A 21,632-nucleotide genomic window follows, 5' to 3' on the forward strand; every position below is an offset into this window, starting at 1 on the left:
TCAGACCAGGACTGTGGGGTGATGTCTGTGATTGTGGCGTTGCAGTTATGATCTGCCACCCAGTCAAGGATTCTTCCTTTGATATGGGTGGGAAGGGTTGTTCTTTGGGCAAAGCCTAGTTCTGCAAGTGAGCTGGCGATCCGTTCGGATTGTTGATCTTTGGGGTCTTGAAGTCCTAAGTTGAAGTCGCCTAATAGTAGGATGTGTTTTTAAGGTTGTCAGAGATGATGGTGGATAAGTCTTCTTCAAACGACAGAATGGGGTCAGGAGGTCTGTATAAAAGGTGGATGGTGAGAGTTTTGGAGTTGGTAATTGGTATTTTGCCGGTTAGAGATTCGCAGGATTTGGTGATGAGTGAGGGGGCTGGTGTCATATTTAAGTTGCTTTTGGCTATTATGGCTGTTCCTCCACCGCGTGTCTCCGTTCTGTTGGCTTTAAGTATGGTGTAGTTCTCTGGGACTGCAAGCGTGAGGGCGGGGCCAGCAGCCATGTGGATCCATGTTTCAGTGATGGCCATGAAGTCTAATTTTTCTAACTGTATGATGTCCGCTATTTCTAATGCGTGTGCCACTAAAGAGCAGGCGTTTAGTAGAGCTCCTTTGAGGTGTGGGGCAACTTTTGCTGGTTGTGATTTTAACAAGTTTTGTCCATTAGTGTTGACTATAGGTGGTAAATTGTGGCAGGTTTTTTCTGGTGGCAGTTTGTTTTATGGGGTAGTGAGGGGCTGGGGTATGTGGCTGCAGATGGGTGTGGATTTGTTTGGAGGCAGGGTCTGCCTTTCTGGTGACTAGATTAGAGGATGTCCTGGCGAGGGGTTCGAATAGCTTGGACAGTCTGGACCGTAGTCTGGTGTTTCTAGATGAGGTGCTGCATGGTCTAACCGAGGTATGAAGGTTGAGGGTTGGCCAAACCAACCCCATAGCGTAAGAAATCTTTAGGGGATACTTTTCTGATTTATATATTATGAACGAAGTGGGGAGGGAGGTTGGCAGTCACTTAAACCAAATGCATGGAATTTGAATTTCTCTGTGGAAGACTTCGAGAGAGCAATTGCAAAAGCTAGTTCATCGAGGGTTGGCGGTCCTCACCAACTCACAAACCTTATGTTTAAAAAGAGTAGGCAGTTATGGGCGAGTATTTTAGCTGATCTGTTTAAAGATATCTTGGATGTAGGTTATACCCTGCATATTTGGAAGATCTCATATGTGATCCCGATATATAAAAAGGGGGACAAGTTATCCCAGGATAACTACCGCCCTATTGCGCTGATGGACGCAGATTCAAAAATTCTTTTAGGGCTAGTGTTGGAGCATGTGGCTGAATGGTGCACAGAGAAGAGTATCCTTGACTCAGGCCAAATTGGAGTCAAGAAAAATATGGGGATGGACTGTGAAGCCCTATTGCTATGTTCTATGCATCAATTGGCATGGGGTGGCCATCACCCCCCCGGTATACGCTGCATCAATGGACCTCTCTCTTGCTTTCAATCTGGTCGATCGCAGAAAGCTTTGGTTGAAACTAGATAGGATGGGCATTTCGGGAGGGGTTGTTAAGTATATTGATACACCTTCATGAGGAGTCTTCTATCCAAGTTAGATAAAATCAGGAAGGCACCTTGTCTACTCCCATTGCCACTTTTAACGGCCTCCGAAAGGGCTGCATGTTAGCACCTTGTCTTTTCAATCTTTATGTAGCTGATGTGGGTGTAGCCCTTGAGAAAGCATCAATTTCCCCCCAAACTTGTTCGACCACACCCCTATTGGCCTACAAAAATGTATCAAGGCCTTTAGTAAATATATTCAGTCGACCAACCTTCATTTTAACCCACAAAAGTCTTTGATTGTGGTGATGAATAAACCAAAGAAATCTTCTAATTTCTCAAGGTTTTTGAATCATAATAAAATCCAATAGAAAAGGGATATGATATATCTGAGTTTCCCCATCATCAAGCATCAGACCAAAGCGTTTTATATGAACTATCTTAAAGTCAAGTCTCTAAAACAGGCTGCCCAAGTGATGAATATCGATATAAAAAAGGGGAAATTCTCCTTGCTGCCTGTTTTAAAATTCTATAAAGACAAAGTTATCCCCTCTATGTGCTATGGCCTTGAATTCTTTCCAATGTGGGCCATACAGGAAGAGAATCTATATGAAGCAAGCATGCAGAGAGCCCTAATACACTGGATTCCTAAATGTGTCCCGTTTTCTGCCATACGTTACGAACTGGGTATTCAATCTATGCAAAGTAGGGTAGAATGGTGAAGGTTGTCCCTTTTTAGAAAGTTTTTCCTGAGTACAGAACATAGTCTCTACAGCCTAAATAGAAGAGAAGTTAAGGAAGGAAGAACGTTTGTGGGTTTCATTTATACCTTTTATCAAGAATTTCTAGCCTCATTGGAGAAATCGGGGATCACTTTGAACACTTTATTGTCTAATCCCCAGAAAGTGAAGAAACTTGTGCTACGCGCTGATTGGGCCGAGGCATTGGACCTGGTTTCAGTGTCTGGACTCTATATGCAAATCCTAATAATGCAAACATTAGTGACATGACAGAACTATATTTGACTCGATTCCCTCGCAAGATTTGGAGAAAGAACTTTATGCAATTCCGGCTAAATGTCCTGCCTAGTAATGAAATATTAACCATTAGAGGAGAGGTTCATGGATTATTGTCACAATGTCGTTTTTGCACAGATCCAGGAGAGAATGAAACATTGATGCATTCGGTTATATACTGTCCAGCTCTTATAGTGCATAGAATAAACTATTTTAGTAAGTGTGTCCCCTGTAAGGACAAGGTTTTTCTGGACTTCTTATGGCAGAAGATTATGCATGGAAGATCTGTATTTCTAAACCTCTTGGTTCTTAGATTCTTGTGTCAAGTTTGTAATTTGTTTTAAGAGGTTCTAAAGAGAGGGAAAAAAATGTATGATATGATATTTATAATGGGCTTAATACCCAGAAGTTTCTAAGCGCGGACCCGGGAATCGAACCTGTGTTGCTCTGTGTCGTCTTGCTTCCAAGTTGAGCACGTTGTCACTGAGCTATCCTCCTGAGCCCTATGTAAGCCTTGAGGCATGCCTTGTCTGTTGCTGTTTTATGTGTATGCAATTTTTAGGTATTTATTGTAGACGATATCTGTTTTTTAATCATCTTGTAGATTCTGTTCTTTATTTTCTTATCAGTTTTTGTAAAGGTTTCATGAACCAAAACAAATAATTGATAATAATAATTGTCTCCAACACTACAGGCTTCACATGTAACCTATCCAGGAATTCCTCAATGCATGCTGACGTCAAGCCTCAGGTTCCTGGGAGGACAAGATATCGCTGAACTTGCTGGTGGTTCTTCCAACCTCATCTCATGCAGGGCACTCCCTTTCGGCTTCCCCAACACTAAGTCACTATCATGACGGATGCCTCCCTGGAAGGCTGGGGGCACATCCAGGGGATCGGCATGTCAGGGGTCCATGGACAGACAAGGAGAAGCTTTGCCATATAAATCTCCTGGAGCTGCATGCAGTCTTTTGGGCCCTCAAGTCCTTCCTTCCTCAGCTCAGATGTTATGTGGGCATTATCTTCAGATACACCACCACCACAATGTTTTATACACGAAAGCAGGGTGGCACCAGGTCTCTCTGTCTGCAGAGGTGCATATGCTGTGGCACCGGAGCAGCACATGTTCCTCATTTTTTTCCACCTAACGGGTCTTCAGAACACGATGGTGAATTCCCTCAGCAGGGTACTCGGCTCCTGTCACAAATGGTAGCTCCAGGAGTCCCAACTCTGCTGGATTTTCCATAGCTGGGGCACTCCCAAAATCGACCTTTTCACCACAAACGACAACAAGAGGTGTGTGCCCTTTGCCAGCAGATTCTCTCATTTGGAAAGCATGGGAGATGCCTTTATGTTCCCCTTGGATGAGAGGTTCCTGTATGCCTTCCCTTCCGATTCCCCTGGTGGCTCGGTGTTAATTGTCTTCAGACAATATCAGTGGAAACTAATCTTAGTGGCCTTTGCTTGGCCAAGGCAGTTCTGGTACTCTGACCTCCTTGCCCTGGCTTGCGCTCCTCTGATGAAGCTTCTGCCTCTGAACGACCTGCTTTCCAGGAGCAGCGGAGCGGTGTTCCACCACGACCCAGCCTCTCTGAGCCAGATGGCCTGGCACCTGTGTTTCTAGAGTTCGGCACAGTCCGGTTGCCTGAAGACTTCCAGGACATTCTTGCTCAAGCACACGCTTTCTCCACGCTGGCCTGTTACAGAAGTAAATGGACAAGTTTTTCTCGCTGGCATGCAGCGCGGAATCTGGACCCTTTTGCTGTTCAGCCGCAGGATATCTTGCCATATCGTCTGCTTTTGGCCAGTCGGGCCTAGTGCATTACTCCATCAAAGTGCTCCTCGCGGCTATTTGGTCAAGGAGTTCATCAAAGGCTTTTATCATTCGTTTCCACCAACTAGCTGATCTGCACTGGCATGGGAGCTCAATGTTGTCCTGTCAAGACTCCTGAAACCTCTCTTTGAACCTATGCATTGGGTTCCACTCAAATTCCTATTTTGCAAGACTGCTTTCCTGGTTGCTATCACATTGGCTTGGCGTGTGGGAGAGATTCAGGTGTTTTAATGCAAGCCACCCTACCTGCGTTTCCGCAAGTCCAAGGTGGTGTTATGCACTAACACGTCCTTTGTGCCCAAGGTACCTACGGCGTTCCATCTCAACAAGCCCTTTGTGCTACTTGTCTTCTTTGGCTTTCCTGTTTTGCCTGCAGAACGCTCTTCGCTTTCTCTGGACATGGTGCGTGCATTGAAAAGATACGTCTCCCACTCTGAGTTGTTCAGGAAGACCTCTAAGCTCTTTGGGACTTTTAGTACCGCTGATATGGGTAACACACTATCCAAGTCGTCAGTTGCCAGGTGGATTTTCTCCTGCATTTCCAACTTTCATCAGCAGGCTGGCAGGCCTCTCCCTGGTAAATCCAAGGGTCATTCTACAAGAGCATTTCTCTCCGTGGTTCCCCTGTTGGACATCTGCAGGGCCACAACCTGTAGTTTGGTGCACACCTTTACACGATTTAACTGCGTTGACAAGGGATTCCACGGTGGAGTCCATAGTCGGCCAGGTGGTACTCCGTAACCTGTTTGCGTAAGGTCAAGCGTCCTGTGGTATGTTTTCAGAAGGAGCTTGCCTCTGCCCCTATGGTTATGTGGTACTGCTTTGTAATCTATTCATACAGCATGTATGAAAGATCCAATGCTGGAGAAGGAATACGTTACTTACCTGTAACTCCTCTTCTCCAGCAATGTTATCTTTCATATATTCACATGCAACCTTTTTGCCCACCCCTTTGGCTCTTTTGGGCTCATACTGCCACTTTACACTGTGCAGTGCCTAAATATGAGGATGACATCCAGGGGTGGAACTAAGGGAGCCTTGTATATTGGCTGTGGGCAGTATGACCCATTATTACTGCACTAGAGCACAAAAGTGACAGACGTTTTCAGTTTTAAAATTAAACTGCTCTATGTTACTGAGGATTTCCAGCCTGATGACAGGGAATGTGAATCTAAGAAAGACGCCAATGCTGGAGAACAGGAGTTACATGTAAGCAACTTATTCCTTACTTCGACTATAAGTAGTGTTTATTTGGCTAAAGAGCTCCTATTTTCATTCTGTGAAATGTGACTAGTATATCTTTGTGAAATCTAAAAAGCATTCCTTAGTCTTGGACTTAGTCTTGGACACATGGTCATTCTAGCCACCAGATTATATACATATGTCAAACCCTGGAGCCGCCCCTGTCCACCCCAGGTGTCCCTCATTTTTTTGGCTATCTGCCCCTTGCAGGACCTTGTCCTATTCTGCCTTCGGGTACACCAGTCTTGTGACAGTATTAAGTCAGATGATTCACTGAGAAGACTGGTGAATCCTCTGTCTACCTTTTCCAGGGCCTGTGTCTTAGATGGGGCGGTGACACCCATCATCCTTCTCAAAGTCCAAGTCTCATCACCCAGCCTATTACATAGGACTCCCTTCTTGAGATCTCATGACCAAAGAAACCCTGCTGTTCTCTTACCAAATATATTGGGGACATTCCCAGATATCTGATCTTCCAGCCAGTAAATAACCAGGCAGGTCTCATGCCAGATCTTGGAGGCGGTAGAACAATGGTCTCTTTGATTGTTGTCCTTCTTCCTTTGAACATGGCTCATTCATTTGGAGAACTGGGGTAACACTGTCCACAAGATTACTTCTTCCAGCAAACTTGCCATTTCTGCTGCTTCTGCATCCACTTGAATCTGAATGTACACTTTTGAGTACACTTCCTGATCGCCAAAGATAGATCAGGATGAACTAAGATGGTCTTGTCTGGCTTCCTGAATTTAATTGTTGGTAAATGATACAACCCTCAAAATCTTCAGCCAACTCTTTATTCTATGCGGGGGAACTCTTTCCTTGGTGATCCACCTTTAACCACCATTCCTTTGTTTCTTCTGAGCCTTCCTGGGATACTGCTGGATAACAATAACTACAGTCCATGGGTTCTTTCCCCATAGTGTTTTCAGTGTAGGCTATGTGGCTTGGTTTATAGCAGGTGTAACACTTCACTGGTGGTGTGTCAGTGAGCACAGTGCTGGGTTTACATGGGACTTCTCCTCTTGGCTGGGTTCACAGACTAAGATATAACCCTTCCCCCAGCACAGATGTCCTGTTGGTAATGGTGTTCTTTCTTGCCAAGGTTTTGGGCTGACTGTGCTTAGCTTGGTTGGCTAGATGATAAATGCTTGTAGTCTGTAAGGCCTGTTCAATCGTAGGTTGATGCAGCTGTTTCACCAGACATTGAAGAAAGGGAGGCAGTAAGGCGCATAATTGCTCCCAGGTTAATAAGTCTTTGACTTCCACTAGGGCCAACCCATGTATTCAATTCTCTGGACCATTTTGAATCTGGTAAAATAGCTTCCCGACAGATTCATTTGACTGTAGCCAAAGATCCTTGTAGCATTGCAATGCTATTCTGCATCCAAGCCTAGTCTCGCCAAGGTGTCCAGTGCTCCTTCTGCCAAATGGCAAGCTCCACTATTCACTCAAAATGAGTACAAAATAGTGTCTGGGTATTCTCCGGCAACATTTCTGTGTAGGATGGTTGTGGTGGGTGGTGTGCCTGCTGATGTTAGGCCATTATGTCCTTTAGTTCCCTTATCACGTTAAGCTGGCTTGACAATAGCTCATTAAGGATGCACATCAGAAAAGTAATGCTACCCAGGCCACAGTAAAGCCGAACATCCAACTGAAGTGCGCCCTTATTAATGCCAGGTCACTAATAGCACACGCTACTGAAATTGCGGATCTCATTCAAATAGGAGACTATGACATCTTCGCCATAACAGAAACTTGGCTGCACAAAGCTGCAGGACCTGCCCTAATGCTTGCCTTACCCCATAATTACACCATACTTAGAGAAGACAGAGTCAACTCTCGAGGAGGTGGCCTAGCTATTATTGCTAAAAATAATCTCACCCTAAAAATTGACTCAAGTTCAACAACTAACTCCTGCGAATCATTAACTGCTAAACTCCTCGCATCTCCCTCTCAAACTATTACTATTCACCTTATCTATAGACCACCTGGCCCTATTGGCACGTTCGAGGAGGACATTTCCACAATCCTCTCAAACAACCTAAAAACTTCATCCCAAGCTATCCTTCTGGGAGACCTAAACCTAGGCTACAATGACCCTAAAGACCTGCAAGCAACTAATATCACTAATGTCATCTCAGAACTAGGCTTCTCCCAAAAAATCCTACAACCCACACACGAAAAAGGCCGTATACTTGACTGGGTTGCTGACTACAACTGCAATACAACGATTGTCGATATCACCCCACAAATCTGGACTGATCACGCACTGATAACTTTCCTCCTAAATGTTAACTTGGCCCTACCTATTGAAAATGCTCTGGCTCCCCCCTTGCCAACTAGAAACAAAAAACTTATAACTACAGAAAAACTGCTACCACTCATCCTCCCTAGATTAAACTCTCAACCTGACTCATTGGACACCTCATTACTAGTAAATGAATTCAACTCTTCTATGGCTACAGCTCTAGATACTATTGCCCCACTGAAACTGAGAAAGAGCAAGCCTAGAGCTCACCTAAACACCTGGTTTACTCCTCACCTTAAATCTCTAAGACTTGAAAAACGTAAATGCGAATCTGCTTGGCGACTAACCCCAACAGAGACAAACAAAATTACACTCATCAATGCCTCTAAGATCTACAAAAATGAAATAAAGAAAGCAAAAAGAGAAAACTTCAACAACAGAATACTGCAGGCCAAATCTGGAACGAAAGAACTATTCCTTATACTAAAGGAATTAGAAAACCCCATTCCTGTCCAAGATAATTGCGACAAAAATAAAATATGGTGCTCGAACATCCAACAAGCGCTAAATGACAAAATTGCCACACTCCAAACAAAAATTGAGATAAAGAAACAGAATATCCCACCCTCAACTAACCCAAGAGGCAAACCTCCAACCAGCACTAAACTAGACTATAAATTTAACTTCTCGAAAGTAACTATACTCGAGACTGAAAAGATAATACTCTCACTCAAGCCATCCAATTGCCGAGGCGACCTATGCCCAGCCCAACTAATAAAGGAAGCGGCCAGAGACCTCTCCCCATTCATTTCTAAGCTTATTAATGCCTCCTTTGCTTCAGGCACAATACCAGATAACCTCAAGCAATCCTGGGTCCTCCCCCTCCTAAAAAAACAAACACTGGACCCATCCATCCCGACTAACTACAGGCCTATCACAACGGTACCCTTCCTATTAAAAATCCTAGACAGGGTAGCCTACCTACAGATCCAAAAACATCTGGAGCTGCACCACCTTTTAGGCACAAGACAATCAGGCTTCAGACCCCAGCACGGAACTGAAACCGCGCTCATCGATCTTAAAACTCAGGTTGATGAGCTGAGAGACTCTGGAAAGATGGCCCTACTCCTCTTACTGGACCTCTCTGCAGCCTTCGACCTGGTGGATCATGATGTGCTCTGCACCCACCTAGAAACAGCTGCCCATTTCTCCACACATGCCATCGCATGGATCAAATCATTCCTAACCGGTAGAACTATGAGAGTCTTCTCTACTTCTGCTGCTGCCGACCCTGTATCCATCACATGTGGAGTCCCACAAGGTTCTTGTGTCTCCCCCACTATGTACAACATCTTCACGAAGCCATTGTTCGATGATCTAGATGATCTGGGTGTTACCTACACTAACTATGCGGATGACACTCAGATTCTCATACCACTTTCAGGGGATTATGAACAAGATTTGGCCTTGGTGAACAAGATTTATCTCATCATTCAGGCATGGATGGCCACCCACGGGCTATGCCTGAATGATGACAAAACGGAACTTATCATACTGGGGAACAAACAAAACATCAATAGATTAAAAGAAGAATACTCCTCCTTCATCATAGACGGCAATATTATCAAGGTGGCAAAAGAAGTAAAAACATTAGGGTTTTACCTTGATTCCCACCTCTCCCTAACCAAACAGGTGAACGCAATGGCATCCAGCACCGCATATACCTGCAAGCTGATTAGAGCCGCAAAACCATACCTATCCACTGCCAACTGCCTAACCCTTGCTCGAGCATTAGTGCTGTCGAAATTGGACTATTGCAACGCACTATACTTAGGAGCCAATAAACATACGTTGCAAAAAATTCAAACACTACAGAACAATGCTCTTAGAGCAGCCTTAGGAATTCCAAGAAGGGAGCATATTTCAGAAGCTAGAAGACAATCCAACTGGCTCTCCACAGTGGACAAAATCAAACTCAAGACAGCTTCTCTAACTTTCAAAAGTATCAACCATCTAGCACCCAAATACCTAGCCGCCAGATTCAACAGAAAAATCTCCACTAGACCCACTAGAGAAGCATACTCTAACCAGTTAGTGATCCCCCCATTCAAACTAAGTACGGCCGGAGGAAATAGCTTCCCGGTCAAAGCTGCCCAGCTTTGGAACTCCCTCCCGCCCGGCCTGAGATCTACCCAATCCTACGCCCTCTTCAGATCCAACTGTATCAACTGGATCAAAGAAAATGACCGATAGTCCCGCCCTACACTAATATAACTACTGTCCTACAGTCGTACTATGTACATAACTAAATACTCTCTATCTTCCTACTGCATATTTCCTGTATATATTATGTTATATGTTTATATTATGCACAATGTATACTCTCCCTATTGTCCTGCATTATGTAATTTCTACTATGTATAACCACCATTTGTAAGCATGCGTAACCTGTAAAGTTTAAAGTATCCTTGAACAACGCGCCCGGTTACCCTCGGGTTTGGTGCGCGCTATAAATAATAATAAATAATAATAAATAAAAAAAAATAAATAATAAACATCTTCAATGACATGTTACCTTGGTCTAGGGTTGCTAGTGGCCTAGTTTATAAAGCTAGTGATTTCTTAGGCAAAGGTGATACAGTCCCACCAAAGTCTATAGCTTCAGTCTGAGTCTCCCATGGTACTTTTTGCTCCTTACCCGTTACCAATGGAATTAAAGGTGAGTAGACTTACTCTGCTTCAGCAATCCTTGGTCTCTAGTCTTGAGGCTGGGTTTTGGTAATTTTGCAAAAGAAGGCAGCACATAACACCATTGTTTCAGGAGGTGCTTGCTTGGAGTAAAGCTGGTGGTCTGGTTAGAAGTATCAGTTTCAATCATTCAGGGTATTAGTTGGGCCAACGTGGTTGTGTGGGGAAGCCACATTCTCTTCTGGTGCTTTGTGTTCAGTTTAAAATCTGGGTCTAATTGGGGGCTGTTTAGGGAGTCTAAACTGCTCTCAAAATAATCCTGGTTTACAAGAAAATGGAAACATAAAAAATAAATTCCTCCCCTCCGATCTGAATTTGTAACCCAGAAGAGCAGTTGTCTGCTAATAGATGTGGGCTGGACTTTATTGGGTTAAAGTGTGTGATCCCACTTCTCACACCATATGTCATGGCCAGCGGATAAACACACCACTGATAAACCAGGAGATATTGTTCAAAGAGGTTTATTCTACTAGATAAATATGCCAGGAGTTTGGGGTAGATTGAAAGGGGGAGAAGAGGAATAATGTTTCCCATACTCTAATAATGGATATGGCCTAACATTGCTAAAGTCTATTTCGGAATAAAAAAAACATTTTACGGGGCAGATGTTCTGCGTTAGTCTGAGCTAGTCCGTCACTTCAAACCTAACTTGAAAGGCCCATTGATATCCAAACCAGAAAATGTCATTCTTGGATATTATGTGCATGGTGCAAATTCATTGCTGACTACCATTTTAGGTTTTCAAAGTAATGAGTTTCATGTTTCATTTGTAGAAAGCTCACTGCATAGCCTAACTGATTATTGGCGCATTAGGCCGATTTCAGCGCTGGTTCGTACTCTGTGTCTTATTAAATGGGTCTTGTGTTTTCCCCTGAAAGACATGATGTTGGAGGGCAATTTTTTCCAAAAGTGCATGGCCTACCATTGCCATAGATCCTGTAAGTCTTAACAGGACAGTTAAAAACTTAAACAGAACTAAGGGTGCCCAATACTTACAAAAAGACTTGAGCAGAATTAAGGATCACTACATAAAACAGCATTACCCAATTCATGAAGGTATGTGTCCTTAGAGATGCCTAAACAGGCTTGGACTGGCCTATAAGGCAACAAAGCAATGCCCAAAGTGTAGTCCCAACACGCTAGCCTGAGCTCATTTTTTGGGTCAAATTGGGCCAGTTTTCACTTCACTGTGCAGCTAGTGATTTTGACCAGTGTCACTGAACAAATATTCTTTAAAATTCTAAAATTATAACACTTTTTCCTAAACCCATCCCCCCCTTGTGTACTACTCAAAGAACATGTCACTAAAGGAAAGCAAGGCCATTTCCATCTGTAAGGCACTTTTTTATATAGCTGCCTGAGGCAATTTTATGCGCCAGTCGGATCCTGTGCTAATATATTGCACTAAGATAGTCTGAATTCTGAAAGAGTTTGTCACCATAGTTACAGATGTTTCTAACCAGGGCCAGCCCTAGGCCTGGGCACTATGTGCTGTCAACCAGGGCCCTGCGCTTTTGTGGGCCCGGAAAGGCACCAGCTGACAAGTAATACAGATTGTATTGTAAAGGAGCAGCTCTGCTTCCAGTCACAAGGTTCTTTGTTCTACCTATGCCAGTTAGGGTGTGTTGTCACCTCCCAAACACCTATTGTACTCTGGAGACAAATACCCACCCCCATCTGCCCCCAGCAGCTCACCAGATGCTAAACAGCCGGTCCCACTGGAGCCTTATAAATACTTTACTACTTATCATTCGAGTTAATCAATGCTGTAATTTGCAGGTTGTGGACCTGTTACGTTTGCCCTAGGGTGTGAACAAGTACAGTGGTGGATCAGAAGAAGGACACAGGCACCTCTCTTTTTTGTTTATTAAATAATGTGTATAAAGCCTATCTCTCGCTATTGCTATGTGGGTGTTCCCAATCTGTGTAAATAATTAAGGTGCTCATCAAACGTTAGAAAGTCTCAAATAAATTAGTACGCTGTCAAAAAACTATTTCTATCCGACCCTACCACTATTCTAATCAACTTAATTAAGATCAGCAGAATGTCTCCCTTCTTCTAATTGTGTTACAGCAATGTCTCTTCTTGATTCCTTTTTAGTAGTCTATTCTTAAATAGTCTCTTGTCACTTCTTGTATCAGGTCTTGCCACTCTTTCACAATGTATTAGGGTATTTCTTCTCCTTTTGGGGTAGTTCTCCAATACTCCCTTTCTGGTATCTTTATTCTTCTCTGATTCGGGTTGCTATACCCTTTTGAGTTCTGTACCATATACCTTCCAAGCTGTCAAATATCTGTTTTCGCCTCCCCCTTCATCTTTGCCATACAAATACTCCATGCCAGGTTTTTTTGCAATGCGAAGTGCAAAAGGTAGGCTTAAAGTCATTTTGCCTGCCTTTTCCATCTACCTTTTGCACTTTGTAGTGTAAATGATGGAAATTGCACCAAGGGGACTGCGGTGAATTGAGCCTCCCCCTTTAAGGCTAGGGAGGTGAGCCTGCTTTGTGAATCACTCCTGAGGGGACTGGGCAAGTGGGACCTCACTGGGAGAGACTTCCCCTTAGGGGACCTGGACTCCCTTAGCCATTTCCCATAGTGACACATATGGGACTGAAAGACATGAAGAACACTATAGAAGCCAGGAAATCGCAGAAGCCAAAACTAAAATATACATTTGTGAACAAGAAAGAGGATCGGTCTCATAAGAGACCTCCCTAAAACCATGATGAGTAGACTGAAGAGTATCACATGTCGAGGAGAGACAAAGTCCAAAGAGAGAGCAGAGACGAAAGGAGGGGAAGCCCCCTGACGGTGTGATACATGTGAGAGGTAAAGCCGAGGAGAGCTGCAGAGCCCGCAACTTTTAGAAGTGGCCTGAACATGAGAATGAAACCTTGGATGCTCAGCTTTTACACGCAGTGAGAAGCCAAGGAGACAGGAATCCAAATGCCGGTGGTGGCATGACCACAATCCTTTCACAGTTCGCAGAGCGCCCATCCAACGACGCCGAAACCTCAGCACAGAGGAAACAGCAAGACATCCGCTTACCTGCAGCCATACCTGATCCCGGAGAGAGAGAAGATCTAGAGCGGGACGCCGGTGGAGTCGAGAAGACGAGGAAGCAGAGCAAAGAGAACCCGAGCCAGTACAATCCCCAGTGATGTTTCCCTGCAGAATCAAAGGTAACCTGGAGAGCGGGAGAACGGGGAGGCTGTCGGTGAATCTTTATGAAGCAGTAGAATTGACGAGACATTGAGTTTAAGTCGACACAGTGGAACTGTTTTAATGCAGATCGGGAGATCTCTACCACTTGGGTACCAATACCATGGGAACAGGGGCAAATAGCCCATAAGTCAGAAAGTAAAGTGGAGCATATCAGAGAGAATTCTGCAAATGGGAAGAAAAGCCCTGACGACAAACAAGGGCCTAAATGCATTGCCTAAATGCATTGGCTAAATGGTACCTCTGTACAAAAACTGCCTCATATTAAGGATTAAAAACGAACTGTGCTTACTAAAATTGATTTTCTTTAGATTATTGAAGTAACATGTCAATTGAAACAAATGTGAAAATCGGATGAGATATATATATTCTTTTACAGCTATCATAGAGATCAGCGAGAGCACATGGTTGTGCCAAGGGCAGCCCTGTAATCTTCTTTGGTGGTGTAAACCCCCATTTTTGGCGTCCACATGATTCCATTGGGATTTTTTGCATATTTACCACGAGCGGTAATATTGCACTGTAAATCCTCTGAGTTTTGACGGTAAGGTGGAGGTTGTACTTTCAGCTTTTTGCTGGAAGTAAATCTTCCACCTTATCGCCAAACTTCTAGTATGGTGATGTGGTCATTTGATGGTAAGGTGGTGGTAATAGAATTACCACCACCGTACTGCCATCTTTACCACACAGCTGTACTTTTAATGAAGCCCATATTTTGGTGTGAGTCTTCAAAGTACATTTACAAAACCTACATGCCATTTTCAGCCTTCTGCTGAATTGCATTCTGTTATTTGTAGTCTTCCATTCAAGATGGGATAAACTAACACTACAAGGGTACCCTTTTTGTTTAAAATGCTTCTATAAGGATGCATATATTTGTCTGAGTATTATATTATGATTTGTGCACTTTTCAAGTAATTTTTATAAAACAGAGTATTGTTGAAAACCAAACATGGAGGTGAGATGGGGAAAGAATGTAAGGGCAAGTGAGTTATGATGTCTTCTCAGGGGTGTGAGAAGGTAGGTTGCTGGCCTGGAGACTGCCAAGGTTGTTTTCTGTGGTCCTGTGCTGATTTTGTTAACATTTGAAGACCTGTGAAATTGATTCCCCTTCCTGCCTAAAAGACAAAAAAGTGCTGGTAGCCAGTGGCAGCTGGTTAATTTTTTTATTTAGATAGGCGTACATTTGTTTCTGAGTATGCAGAGCGACCCTAGCTTAGAAAGGGAGTCCAAACCAAACAAGGGTGACCTGGGGGGGGGGTCTTCCCTCCGAGAAAACCTTTAAAATATTGGGTTAAAATCATGCATTTTCTGCATAATAACTGTCAAAAGTGCGTAAAAAGCCACCGTTTATAATGGGTTTAGAAGAGTAACCAATATAAAAATCCAATAGATGCAATAAGTCACCAACATTTCATAGGAGCATTTTCCAACTCCCTTTTGATGATGCCTTTGCCCACAATCTGTGTCAGTATAAAAACACATTGTCATACTGGCTGTGCATATCAAAACAAGAGAAGTGATGGCTGGAAGGTTAAGAATGAATCTTAACTTCATGCATTGTTCTGGGCACCCTCCAGACCATCGTACTTCGTCTGCCAAGACATTACAGAAAGGGGGAAGACAATATGCAAATCAGGCTTGGTCCCACCCAAAAAGGCAGAAGTACGGCCTGAACTGCTTGGTCACATCTCTTCTGCACGAGACCACAAGCAACCCCAGAAATGTTTTGGCCTCATTGGTGAGGTGTAACTTGGGTCTCCAGGCCCAGCAGACACGGGATCCACATCTGAGCATATCCATGGAGCCAGCACCATAATATGCAAGTTTTACCATACAAGAACCTACACCTGCTGGTTGTACCAGTACAAAATGCCATGCCACAGTAAAGAAATATGTTCAGACTGGACCCACCAATGTGGGCCACTATCATTAAGAAACTCTCGTCATGCTGCCTTAACCCTTAATGCTTAGTAAAACAGGTCCATACCGCACCCATCAATGTGGGCTCTACCATGTAGGAAAAGCCATTATGGCAAGTAAAAAATGCCATGCGACAGCGAAGGTTTGATCGGACTGGACCCACAATGTAGGCAGGTACCACATAGGAGCACTCATGCCGCCTTCAATCTCAAAGCCCAATAATAAATGCCACACCACAGTAAAGAAATATGTCCACACTGGACCCACCAATGTGGACCAGTACCACTTAAGAAACTCAGCATGCTGCCTTCAACCTTGATGCTGATTAAAACAAAATGTCATGCCACAGTTAAGATGTGTCCAGACTGGACCCACCAATATGGACCAGTACCACTTAGAAACACTCATTATTTATTTATTTATTTTAATTGTTTTAACGTGCCACTCTCCCAGATGTCTCAGGACGCACATAAAAGACAAATTAGAGAGAGAAGCAATGCTTATTCAAAGTAGTTGTTAATACGTAATGTAAAAAAAGTATGTCTTGATTTTTTTAATTAAAATCTTTGAGAGAACTTGCCTTTCTTATGTCAAGAGGTAGTGTATGCCATGCCTGTGGAGCCTGAAAATCAAATGCGGTACCCCCAAAACCTTTTAGTTTGTATTTAGGTCCCTGGAGGCTAGCCTTACCAGCTGAGCAGAGTGATCTACCGGGCTGGTATACCTTGGTGCGTTTGCAGAGGTATGTGGGGGCTTGGAGATTCAGGCATTTATGGCTGAGTGTTAGGACTTTATGGGTAGCCGTAACCGATGTTTTACCGGGAGCCAGTGAAGCGCCCTCCTTGCTTGAGTTATATGCTCAGGGCTGGCTAGGTGTTTGATAGCCCAGACAGCCCCGTTTTGGATCACCTGGAGTGCTGCTAGGTTTGCCAGGTAGGTGCCCCTCAGGCGTGAATTGATTAGGCTGCCTTCACCCTTAATGCCTAGTAAAAAATGCCATATCACAGTAAAGAAATGTCCCGTCTCCACTTAACCCCCACTACCCACCCAATAAGAAGCCCACTCCCCGGGTCTGGCAGACACGCGTCAGCATTCACATTCATTCTTCATCCATGCACACACAATAGAATTCATATGGCATTCTTCATTCACAATCACAAACATACACCAGCATTCATTCTGCATTTACTCTAACATTCACCCGTGCTGCACAACCATTCGGCAATCATACTCTCTCTCATTCACACATGCTGCCAAACAACAAACACACACCAACTTACAAACACAAACTCTTGCATTCGCAAATCATTTTTTAAAATACGTTCTTAGCTGCAGCCCTGCTCTGGATTCAGCCTAATCCAGGGAGACAGGGCTTCAAAGCTTCAAGGTAAGGAGGGGCAGGGACTATGATCCAGCCACGGCCCCTCAGGTCCTCGCACGAACTGCATCAGTACTGCAAGCGCTCCCTCATATCATACAGCAGGAAGCAGAGAGGGCTTCTTTTCTCCTGCATATGTGTGGTGGAGCCGGAGCACCTCCATCTCGCCTTGCCTCAGCCTCTAGATGCTATGGGAGGTGCAAGTGCACCCCCTCGCATATTCAGGCCTACAGTACCCCATCCTTCCTCCCCAATAGGCCAAGCAAGGCAGGGCAAGGTAACTGCCCCCGGGCATGCACACTGGGGCAGTTACCTTGGCTTGAACTGTGACAGCTTAAGCCAGCTCTGGAGCAGGGGGGAAGCTCAATGTTTACACTGTGCTGGCTTGGCTCCTCCATAATGGGCAAGGGTACTGGCGGGTCGGCGCCCCGTAGCCCTTTATGGACGAGCCGCCAGTGGCGCTCATGGAATTACCCACCACTTTTTACCCACACTGCCAAACTTTCAATGATGCCCACTGTGCCTTTTCTGACAACATTAGAAGTGTGTTAGAGTAATTCAGCTCACACGGTCTGCTACTTTAAAAAACAAGCCTCATTCATGATGTTGCCCCGTATATTATAATAACAATGACTGGTCATAGTCCGGTTATCAACATTTGGTTTGGCTCTTGGCTTACCGATGCTAATTCTGTGATGTTCTCTTAGATCATGGCACTGTTGCCTCTACATGTGCAAATTAGGGGTCACATCCAGGGCCATCTTTCTAATGCCATACTAAATACTACATCTGGCAGATAACATGAACCCAGTCTCCGACAAAGCAACCCAGAACACATGTGTGGTGCGCGTGCAGTGCTGCGAGCCTGCGCAGCACACCGTCCGCTCATTGCTACCGTATTTCAGGTGTCCTAGTGTAAGCAGAAGGCCTTTGGCCCTTCCCTGTCCGCCCCCCCCCCCCCCCATGGTGTCAGCATTGTCCTTGGTTGTTACACTTGACAGCAAATTCCTTGGGAAACAACCTACACACTCCTCAGACTCTGTTTCAGTTGCGGTGAAAGAGAAAACACAGAAAGCTAAAGAGACTGGGCGGGGAGGAAGAGAGTGGGTGGGAGAAAGACGCTGGTTCGCAACTCCCACGCAGATGACGTACACGGCGAGGCATGACACCCTGCGTTCGGGCCATGCGTGGAAATTCCCGCAGAGCTGTCAAAGCTCAGGCCAGGGAGGAGAGAGGGAGAGAGAGAGAGAGAGGGGGGTCCAGTGCCGCCTGGACCGCGCACAGGGGGTGTGCACGCTAAGTGGACTGTGAACGGCCCAGAGACTTTCCGGGCAACGGCGATCGCCCAAAAACCAGGGCCAACTTGTCCCGCTGGCAACGCAGAGCGCAGAGCGTCCCAATCCCGCGACTGAAAGTAACCTAGCGCACAACCCCTCGGACTATCTAGCCGGACTTCTGGTGCAGCGAATGCGAATCTTCCCCGGCTGAGAGACGTGGGCACTCTGGCTCGGTTTGTACCGGACTACGCTCGATAGGAAGAGGTCGGTCCATAGCCTCGATCTGGACGCCCTTGGACCGAATTGGAATGAAGCCCATTGCTCATTTTCTACAGCCACTTGGTCCTGTGCCTAAATAACTCCTCGGTGCCAGGAAACCCGGGGGCTTTGAAAGGCGGTGTTTGTGAATTGTCAAAGTAAGGGCAGTTTCTCTTAGTAATGCTTTAATGCTGTAACGAATACACATAGCATGCTCACTACTACTGTGCAGCAGCAATGATGACGTAATAGTTTGCAGAATGGGGACGTAATACTAAGGTTTAACACGCCTTCAAGTGCTTCCAATGTTGGCAGATACGGGAACACGAGACTCGGGGGACTGGTTATGTGCCAGTCTTACAAAGTGCAACGTGATTTGTTTTATGTGAAAAAGTTCGTGCTTACTCTGTAAACAAAAAAAGTACCTGGGCTCAAATGTGTGGCATGCCAGGGTGGGCACTGCACGTGCGCCTTTTAGAATTACATGTCGACATAACATACACGTTGAATTTACGTGACTGCAAATGTTTAAGTGCTTCGTACACGCTTCATGATTGTTAACACAGTGCTGTGATTCTGTCCGTGCAATATATCAAGCATTTCTTCCTATGGTAAATTGATGAACAAATGCAGACAAAAAATCATCGCTGAACCTATGAAGCTGGAATTCAAACGCGGCAGCGACCTCTTTTTGTATAGGTTAGCACTCAGTTATAGCCTTGCCCCTGTGATGGGGCTGCTGGCTAGTTAGTAGTGACTGTCCCGTTGTTATCCGCTGTCTGCCCCTCAGCCCGGGGGCGCTTCAAACCGTAACTTCGGGGCTAAGGTGTCACATGGGGGGGGGGGCTACATTTATTTGGATGGTGCCCCAATCCCGTTTTTCCCCCTCCAAGACATTTTTGGGAAACTAATGTCAAATTGGCAACCAATGGTGCTTCTTATTTTTTTGTTTTGTCATCTTTCTTTGTATGTTCTTGACACAATAGTTGGATGGGGCAGTGTTTGTATTTAGAAAACACAGCATCTAATGCATTTTTTAGATGGTAAAGGGTTTAGCTGAATAAAAATGGGGTTTAAAGGTTAAAAAAAGGGGGGCTGGGAGGGGGACCCCCCCCCATAAAAAAATGGAAAAAATGCATTAGATGCTTATTATTTTTTTTAGATGCTTTTATTAGATGGTAGGGCATTAGATGCTTTGGCTGTCGATGGAATGACTATAAACCCATACTTCTTGTTGTGTAATGCTTGCCTCATCAACCAATGATGGTTAATGTCTATATGAAATTAGTAAAAGGATACATTGGCTTTATGCGAATCCTGGCAGGAACAATGCATAGTATACACTGATATCCCCGTCCGTTCCAGGCTTGGTAGAGGACAAGCCTTGGTAGAAGCAGGTCTCCTCTGGCCAGGATCGCACAGTTAGGAGATTGCAATAATCTCTCTCAATTTCGTGGACAGTTATCATATCCTTCAACTGGTCTTCCAATGAGGTGGGCGGGGGATGGGGTGATCTTTGTGCACCCATCAGTGTGCTGTGCATCTTCTAGCCAGAGGTGTTGCCAGTCTAGTGAATCTTAAATCATAGAGTGTTTCTTCTGTGTCGAAACGTAGAAGGCACCCGGCTATGGATGGCCTTCTGCTGGGCCCCACCGTCCCTCCTAGGTCCTTTATCACCTTCCCTAGAATTTGGTCATTTTGGAGCATTCCCAGATCATGTGTTTAAGGTCAGTCAGTAGAGGGGGTGCCACACACGGGGTATTCATCGGACTTAATCGAGTCGTATTGCTTCCTCTGTATTGGTGTGCGGTTTAGTCTGAGGATGAATTTGTAGCGCAATAGTGTACGTCTGGCGCATATTGATTTGCTCCTGGTTAGGGCACACATCTCACACCATTCCGTTTTTTCTATTGCTATTGGTACCTCCTGGTCCCACTTAAAGGCTGATATGCCTGTTCCTTTGTATATTGTGGAGTTTGTCGACCTTGGCATTTGGTTACCCACTATATCTCTGGCTATATTACATTCAGCTGCGCTTCTGGGAAATGAAGCCAGCGCTCCATGAGGGCCAATCTGACTCTGTAATAGGATAGAGTGTTTACTGGTGTTTTTCCCTCTATTGCATGGAACTCCACTCCTCCAGCGCGAAGAATTCCCCTTCATGCACCATGTTTTCCCATGCAAGTCTCTCAAGGGCTCTCAATACTTCATCAGGGTTTGGGTCATTCATGGGCGGGATGTTTGGGGTGCGCCAGCACTAGATCTTTAAAGGCAGCACGGATTTGTTTCCAGGGTTTCTGCGATTTTATGACATGGCCATCTGGTGATTGCAAGAGTATATATTCCCTTAGGGAGTGAAGTTGCTGTGCCAGCTAATGTTGCATCAATAGGGGTTTCCCCACTTAGGTGTTGATCAGTTGGGGTATTTTGCAAGCCATCTGTGTCTAGGAACCAGGATTTTGCCGGGCTGGCTTGTGCAGCTACGTAGTAGAAGAGCATATATGGGCCGGTTAGGGCGCCACAGTCATACAGGTGTGTGAAGTAGCTCTTGCTCACCATCTGATGTCGCCTTCCCCAAATGATTTTCCTAATTAGGCTTGTGACCCGACCGAAGAAGGTCTTCTTTAAGTTTATCAGAATTGCTTGGAATAGGTTAAGGACTGTCAGTAAAATCCACATTTTGAGAGACCGCTATGCCCGACAGGGAGAGAGGAAGTTGAATTCATTCATCTACTTTCCTAGAGGTTTGGACGAGAATAAATTCGTAATTATATTCATAAAGTTATTCTGCTGTGATGGTAATCTTTATGCCTAGGTATTTAGCATTGTCCTCCTCCCATCGCAATGCTCCTTTTACAGGGTTTACTCTCGCTTTTGTAGTTAGCAGAAGTAATTTCGATTTACTCAAGTTTATTTAATCTCCCATATTCCTTAACATCCCTGATGA

General features: G+C 44.7%; 1 protein-coding gene across 1 annotated transcript in view; it reads left to right on the forward strand.

The window, feature by feature from the left end:
• Nucleotides 1-18,341: 18,341 nt before the first annotated feature.
• TRAF5 (TNF receptor associated factor 5) overlaps nucleotides 18,342-21,632 on the forward strand; it is a 579,796-nt gene continuing 576,505 nt past the window's right edge. Inside the window, exon 1 of the mRNA XM_069608517.1 lies at nucleotides 18,342-18,843. The gene's annotated coding sequence lies outside the window, so the exon portion shown is untranslated. The remainder of the gene's footprint in view (nucleotides 18,844-21,632) is intronic.

The sequence above is a fragment of the Ambystoma mexicanum genome, chromosome 4q, assembly GCF_040938575.1.
Source record: "Ambystoma mexicanum isolate Mex_15411 chromosome 4q, UKY_AmexF1_1, whole genome shotgun sequence".
Taxonomy (NCBI): domain Eukaryota; kingdom Metazoa; phylum Chordata; class Amphibia; order Caudata; family Ambystomatidae; genus Ambystoma; species Ambystoma mexicanum.